We start from the raw sequence: 8,373 nt of genomic DNA on the forward strand, positions 1-8,373 counted from the left end.
ATTTGATTGCAGAATGTGTGAAATGTTTTCCAGTCAGCCTTTTTTAGATTGAAATTGGACTGTTGGGGGGTGTGGGATGAGGGGGGGGGGGGGGGGCGGATTTGAATTGGGATGGGGTTGGGGGTGGGGTTTGGGTGGGAAGGGATAGAGAGATTTTGATGGGCGTGTGGTCACTCCCAGCAGAGTTTAGAATGGAGATGGGGGGTGGTGAAGGTAAGATCGATTGCTGTGGGGGTTTGGAGGTGGCTTGTGGGGTACCTAGTGGGGTGGTTATCGTTTAAGCAAATGAGATTGTTTGATTCTGACCATTCTTGGATTAGTTTGCCAAATCTATCTGTATAGTTTTTTTGTGCCCCACAGTGGATGGTGAGCATTGAAATCGCCTAGAAAGATGGTGTTTTGGTCAATAAATTTGGTTAAGACGTTAAGGTCTTCACCGGTGAAGGGTTTTAATTTACTGTGGTAGACATTAATTAAACTGATTTTAGTTTGGTTTATGGTTGTTTTGATGGCCAGGCATTCAAGATTTGGGGTGGGAATATCAACTGTGTCATAATCAAGATGTTTTTTGATGAAAATGCCCAGGCCACCATGTGGTGGTCCGGGGCAGTTAGTGGGTAGGGGTCTATCTTTCTGAATGAAAACATAGCCTCGAATTTTGAAGGTCTTTTTGGGAGATAATTTAGTTTCTTGGACTGCTATTAGTAAAGGAGAGATTTTTTGAAGGGCAATGAGGGCCTTAAGCTCATGCCCATTGGTGGCGATCCCGTTACAGTTCCACTGGATGAACACCATTAACTGGTTTTGGAATGAGGGGGAAGTTGAATGATTATTGTTCCGGGGCTAATTTGGAATAGAGAAGGTGGGGTTTCATTTGAGGGCCCTTAGGGCTGCCTGGAAATTTTGGAGGGTTTTTTGGTATATGTTTGCTTGTTGGGCTAAGGAGTGGAGTTTCTTGGTGGTGGGGTTTTTGATGAGAATGGCTGCTGAAATGAATTCAATGAGTTTGTGGGTGTTTGAGTGGAGTTTTTTTGGGGTAACTACTAGTTGGGGGGTTGTTTTGAGTGTTTGGAGTTTGTGGGAAAGTAATTGTTTTCTTGTTGTATTTATCCTGTAGTTAATTTGTTTGTTTTTATGTTGGGGTTGATTTAATGGGATTGGGATGGCTGATCTGGCTGGGTTGGGGGGGTTGGGAAGGGATGGGTCTGATAGGGACTGTATGGGTGTGGGTAGGTCGGGGGGGGGGGCAGTTTGGATGGAGAGGAGGGCCGGGATGGGGGGATTAGGGAGGGTTGGGGGGGGGGGGGGGGTGCCTGGCCAGGGGGAATTAGGAGGGGGGATTGGTGAGGGACTGAGGGCAGGGGGGGGTTGGGGGGTGGGTAACAGAGCCAATTTGGGAGCTGTATGGGGATTGGGCCTGTGGGTGGGATGAGCGGGTGGTTGAAGTGGGAGGGGGGTGGAGGAAATGGGGAGGGGGGAGGCGAGTGTGGGCAGGGTTTCTGGGATGGAACTGGACAGGGAGTCAGATGTAGTATCAAGATCGATGAAGTCAGGAATGGAGTTGTATGTGGGGATTGTCGCGGGTTTGGTGATGTGTTTGTTAAGTTTAAGTATTTGTGACTGTTTGATCGGGCAGGTGTTTTGGGTAGCTGTGTGACCTTCTATTTTACAGTGTATGCAGTATGGGGCCCATGTGCATTCTGCGGCTTCGTGTCTGTACGAGCCGCACTTTTGGCACATGGGTGGCTGTCTGCATGTTGATGTAGGGTGAGTGAAGGAGTGGCATATGGAGCAGTGAGGGGGGGTTTTTCTGACTGGGTTAACTTTATATGTGAGGGTGCCAAAGATGATGTGTGTAGGGAGTTCAGTTGTTTTGAATGTTAAGAATATTGTTTGGGTTGTTGTCCTGCCCGGGATGGGTGTACGATTGTTGATGCTTTTGAAATTTATGATCTTAGGTTGGTTGTGGTGTTTGTTTACCATGTTAATGTAATCTTGAATGTCATCTAGTGAGTCCCTGTAGTCTATGTAAATTACCCCTTGTGTTTGTGTAAACCATTTGGGCACCTGCCATGTAATGTTTAGTCCGTCTATAATGGGATGTCTGCTGGCATATGTAAGTGTTTCATGATTTGGAAATGTGAGTTTGTAGCCCCTGTCGCATTTGTTTATATGTTTGTAGGTGATATCTGCTTTGTGCAGGCAGAGGGCGAATTTGTTTGTGGAGAAGGTGTCGTTCAAGGGGGTGGATGTGGTAGAGAATGCGAGTAGGATGTGTTTGGTTAGTGTATTTGTTTGTGGGGGGGGGGGGGTTGTTGTGAGCAGGTTTTTTTAGTTGTTTGTTCTATTTCGGGGGGTGAGTGAGAGGGGCGTTTTGTTTGTCTAGGTGAAGCTTGTCTGTTTTCTGTTTGGGGTTGTATGGCTTGGCTTGGAGTTTGGGGTTGTTGGATTATAATTATAGGTTCAATGTGTTGGTTGGAAGGGGGTTGGTGTGGTGTTGTGGTTGGGTTTGGGGTGGGGGGAGGGGGGGGGATGAACCCGTGGAGGGGGGCGGGAGGATAAGGTTTAATTCTTCCAGGTCGAGGCCGAAATCAAAAGGGACTGGGTTAGTGTTGTGTGTTGGTGTGAGACCTGGGAAGTGTTGTTTGCTATGTATGGGTGTTGTGAAAAGGGAGGTGGATTGGGGAGATGATCGAGGGGGGGGGGGGGGGGGGGAGTCCATATTGCCGGTGGAATGGAGTGGGGGGTGGGGAGGGGGGTGGGGAGGGGGGTGGGGGTGGTTGGGGGAAGTGGTCTGGGGAAGTGTAATACAGAAATAGCACAAAAATACAGATAATAGGGAGAAAATAAGCATGCAGTAATAGGAGGAGGGGAAAAAGGTAGGAGTACTTATCAGTAAGAAAGATGGCACTTTGCTGTTGGTCAAGGTTTGTAGGCTGAGAGCCGAGTCCGAGTCCAGGCCCAATGGCCGACTTGGCCTAGGGGCGTACTTGGCGTTCGCAAGGGAGCCTTGGAGGGGTTCTAGTTCGAAATCCCTTTTTTGTGTAAAGTTCGAAGTATCGATATATGGTATTGAAGGCGTTGACGATTGGATGTTAAAGCGTGACAAAATGGCGTCCGATCATAATGCCGGAAGTAAACAAACTGTGTTGATGTGACGGGTCTTACTTACTTACTTACTTTGGAGATTTAACGTGCGCTTTCCGACTGATGCGTATTTCGCACACGGGCCCGGCCAGGCCATTTAATGTGTTTCCGAAAGGGGCGAGGGTGGTCTGTGCAACCCAAGAGGGGGCTTTAGGGGTTGCTTATATAGAATTTGGGAATTTTGAGATTTGGAATAGATGCTGATGGGGTTGGGGAGGAGAACTAAGGGAGCTGGGTATGGTGGATGATTGTTTGTTTATGTGATTTTGATTTGGTAGGTTATTATGGTTTTAGATGCGTTTTATTAGTTCCGTTTTTATTAAGAATACGCCTAAGGCCTTGAAGTTTTCTAGTTTATTTTGTGGGTTTAGTATTGCTTCTAGAGTTAGAGCCTTGTTTAGATTGAGGGTGGTTTGTAATGCGGTTCGATGTGTTAGGTAGTGTGTGCAGTGGATGAGTGCGTGTTCTGGGGTTTCTGGTTGTTTGCAGTGTGGGCAGTTACCTGTAGTGTGTTTTTTAAAATTTTTTAGGTGGTTATTTAGGTTGGTGTGTCCTGTTTGGAGTTTAGTGATTACTCTGTCGATTTTTTTTGATGGATGGAGAATTTTTGGTTTGGTTAGTGGTTTGCTGAGCACTCTTTTGATTTTGCTATTTGAGTTTAGATATAGGTTATGCCATTTTTTTGTGATTTTTTGTTTGTTTACACTTTTAATTTCTGTTTTTGAGATGGGTAAGTTTAAGCTTATTTCTGGGATTTTAAGGGATAGTTTAGCTGCTTTATCGGCGTTTTCATTACCGTATATTCCTACGTGGGCGGGTATCCACAAGAAGGTTATTTGTTTGCCTGCTTTTGTTAGGTCGTTGGAGCTTTTAAGTATTTGATTTATTAATTTAGGTCGGTTTTTGGTATTTTTGTTTTGGAGGGCTTGTAGTCCACTTAGGGAGTCAGTAAGTATTAGGATTTTTTGGTTGTTTTTGGATTCTTGATTGTGGAGGGCTGAGGCCATGCCCATTAGTTCGGCCGTGAATATTGATTGGTTATTTGGGAGTCGGAAGGATTGTGTGGTTTTAGTTGGTTGTGTGGTATGGACTCCGAAACCTGTGTGTTTGTGACGGGTCGGTGGGTGAAGGTAGAAATATACGGCCGAATGCAAAGCAACCAGCCGCGGATAGGATCGAAACCGTGATTTTGCCGTTTAGCTTGCCTTCTCCGACGTCCGCGCTCAAAGCTTCCGATCCCCTTGCTCGCAAAAACATCCCCTGATGCCCACCTTCGGCTTGGACACTCGCTCAGACGTGTCCTCCCAAGCTCGTGACCAAACGCTACCACCATGAGAGATCTCTCCATGTCACTGCCGAGAGAGCTTGTCTCCATCCTGGAGCCCTTGCTGGCCTACCGGGTTGGGGACAACTCCCTCAAGACGTCTTTCAAGACCAGCATCTCCACCCTCTCCATCTCCTTTGACTTAGGTCAAAGGAAGAGGCCTCTGTGCAAAGCTACGGCTAAACCCAAGCCTCAGGAGAAACCTACTCCTGCTCCAACCTTCCCTGCACCCCGCCCGATGCAGAAGGCCAGGAGGAAGAAGTCCCCATCAGTCTCCATCGTGGAGATCGAGGAGACCCTTCCCTCTACCCCCCGTCCCCAGTAGCAGCACACTTTGTATAAATAACAAAAAACAACTGTTCAATTACATATCACAAGTGCAGGTTGCACAATGAACTGCAAACAATGCTTACAGTCAGATATAATACAATACAATATAATGAAAGGTGTACTCTTGTTGTGAGGGTATCCCAAGACACCGTTTTTCTGTCCAAACTGACTCTCAGAAACTCCATCATTATGTTCCAATCATTAACAGGGGCTTCACGGAAAGCACGTGCCTTCCGCGAAGCAGGGTGTGTTTGGTACACTTTGCTCCTGATCATGATCGGGACATGTGAGTTTCTGCGAAGAAGGATGTGTTTTTACAAAACTCTCCCTATCAACTCTATTCGGCGGGGCTGTCTTTCCGAATGAATTGGCAACCTGGTATTTTGAAGGCCTTTTTGGGTGATAGAAGGGTTTCTTGAAGAGCTATGATAAATGGTTGAATTTTATTTTGGGCTATGAGGGCCTTAAGCTCATGCCCATTTGCCCGGAGACTATTGCAATTCCAATGTAAAATCACCATGGCTGATTATATAATAAGTGACTTTATAAATGATATGGTGGGGGCTTAATTTAGACAGATGGAAGGGTTTGTTGAAAGGTTAAGTAAGTTGTTGTTTAAATAGTTAGTTTTTAAGTTTGAGGGTGTCTGTTTGGAGGCGAAGGACTGTCTGTTTGTTGAGGGATTCCAGCGACATGGTCGTCTTTCTAAAGTCTTTCTAAAGTTCTGCGAACCCTTTATGAAGTTTCCCTTTTGTCCGTGTTTCTGGCATATCTAGAAAAATAAAAAAGTAAAAATAAATATAACTCATTAATATTCATGATATGATAAAAACATCGATAGGCGTTCCACCATAGTACCGAGGGTTTGCCTATTTTATTTGTTTTATAGGGGATTGAAGTTTTAGCTGCGTTAATTATGTAATCTGTTAGGTTTTTGCAGTAGATTTCTGGATCACTATTTTCTAGTTCCTTTAGATTAGCTTGGTTGCAGATCTCGTGAAATTTGTCCCAGCCTGGTTATAGCTGAATTTAGTTTCTGAGTTTTCTGTTTGGGTAGGGACGTTAGTATTGCCTATGGTTATGTTTAGTGGGAAGTGGTCACTACCTAGTGGGGCGTTGTGAACTTCACATTGAGTACTTTGTGCAAGATCTGCAGTGCAAATGGTTAGGCCGATAGCCGACATGTTATGTTGTTTTTTTGTCATATCTAGTGGGTTGGTTGTTGTTTAGCAGTACGAGATCGTTTGTTTCTATCCATTCAGAGATTAGTTTGCCGTGGTTATCTAGTTTGTCGCCTATGCCCCAGGTAGGGTGGTGGGCGTTAAAATCTCATTGGGAGATTGTTGACTTTTGCCTATTTGGAGTAGTCTATTTAGGTCCTCAGGTTGGACTTTTTGTTCTGACCAGTGGTAGATTTTTATGATGTTTATTTTTTTGTTATTTAATTTGATTTGAATGCCGTTTGCTTCTAGGTTTGGTGAGTTTATTTTAATTTCTTCATAGTTAATATCTTCTCTGATCAGTATGATTAATCTTCCTGCTGCTCTAGTGGATTTAGGTTTGGCTAGGTCTTTTCTAACTGAATTGTAGTTTGCCAGAGTAAATTTAGATTTTTTGGAAAATTTGGTTTCCTGGATGCAAGCAATATGCGAGCCTTTGTATGGTTTAAATTTTGCCTTTAGTTCGTGGCCGTGAGAGTTAAGCCCGTCAGCGTTCCACTGGAATATGTTTAGACCTACCATTATTTGGGCTTTTAGTGGTTGGAGATTAGGATTTGGTTTGGTTTTACTTTGAGGTTACTGCTTGCAGGCCAAAGTTGAAGACTTCGTCAGTTAGGGTAGTAAGTCTAAGTTTATATGCTACGGCATGTAGGGCTTTAGTGCTGGCGTTTGGATTGATTTCCCTCAGCATGTATGCAAGGAGGATGGTTAGGTTGTTTAGTTTGTTATTGGAAAGTGGTTGTGGTTTACGTTCATGGTATTTGGCTTTTTTAGGGGCTGAATGAGTAATCTCATTTACGTCCTCCTCGGTTGTGCATTCGTATTCGTTGGTATTATTTTGATTTATTTCCTCACACTCCATGGGGGCTGTTTGTGTGTTTGGTTTTGTCGTGTTTGCGTGCTGGGTCTGTCTGTGGTTTCCTTGCTGTTTGAGTTTTCGGGTTGTGAATGCTTGGGTTTGGGTGTTGTTGCCTTAGTAGCTGTGGGTTGTATTGTTGGGTTGGGTCGTGGCGGGTGTGATGCGGTCTGTTTTGCGTGCGGGTGTGGATGTTGTGAATGTGTTTGTTGTGGCGGTGGGTTGTGTGTTGTGTGTGTGGTGGATGAGTGTTTTCGGTGCTGGGTGTACTCTTTGCAGGATGCCATCCCATGCAGAGTTCAAATGTGGGGTGTTGTCTGGTTGTGGTGTGGGCAGTAATGGTTGTTTTGGATGATATGTTTGTCTTCTTGTTTGGAGTTTGGCCGTGTCTATGTTGATGTGTCTGTTGGCCTGTTGCGTGAGGGTGTGTCTGTGGGGGCCTTTGTAAGAGAGTGAGGAGTGTTGTGTGTTTTTACAGTGTATGCACCAGGGTGCGCATGTCCCTGGGCAGTCAGTTTGGGCGCATTTTCTGCATTTAGTTTTTTTGGAATTTGCATTGGTTTGCTGTGTGGTTGTATTGTAGGCAGTTGGAGCATTGTTTTACTTGTTTAATATAGGGTGCGCTGAAGGAGATGAATTTAGGGGCTTCTGGATGTTTTGCAGTTTTTTGGAAGTTAATTATAACTATTGGGGTGTTGGAGGTTTTTCCGTTTCTGTTAGATGTTATTCTTCTAGTGCTAGTGATTTTAGGTTGGGGGTACATGTCTGTTATCGTTGGCTTCTTTTGCATGCATTTCTAGATCTTCGTTACTTTCTCTAGGATTGACCCTAATTACTCCTAGTGTAGAGCTGCCAGTTAGGGGTTACGGTGTATTGAAATATTTGTGTGATTTCTTTTGCTGCGTTTAGGGAATCTGGATCGGGAAAGATTATCTGAAATCCTTTGTGGACTTCTTTAATTTGGCGAATTGTTGGCGATTAGATATTTAGATAAGGTGTTTATGGGGCCGGCTGTAAAAGTTATATTTTTGGGGTTGCACTTCTTTATTTATTCATTACGCTTTTTTTACTCCAATAGTATAAGTGCAACCCCGTTTGCGAAATACGCTAAAAGTCGGAAAGCGCACGTTAAATCTCCAATGAATGTAATGCAATTGAGTGACTTTGTTTTATTTGGGAGGTTCTAAATATTTTTACAGTGGTGAGTGTGGCGATTAGTGATTTGGATGACGGGGATGGCGAAGGCGGATAGGAGGGCACGTGGAGGGCTATGAGTTAGAGGCAAGGGAGCCGCTTAGCAGAAATTTAGTTAGTTTGTAGTCATGGAGGGAACATCTGGCTCTGTGCGGTTGTTTAGTCCCTCACAGATTTTTTTCCAATCTCTGGTTTTAGCTATTTTGACTAGTTCTTGGACCTGGTGGTTTAGTTGGTGAGCTACTGGTATGTGGTTATGGTCGCGTTTGGCTTTGTTGAAGGCTGTTTTACGTTTTTGTCTG

This window comes from Haliotis cracherodii, unplaced genomic scaffold, assembly GCF_022045235.1.
Source record: "Haliotis cracherodii isolate W230 unplaced genomic scaffold, xgHalCrac1.p SCAF_42, whole genome shotgun sequence".
NCBI lineage: Eukaryota > Metazoa > Mollusca > Gastropoda > Lepetellida > Haliotidae > Haliotis > Haliotis cracherodii.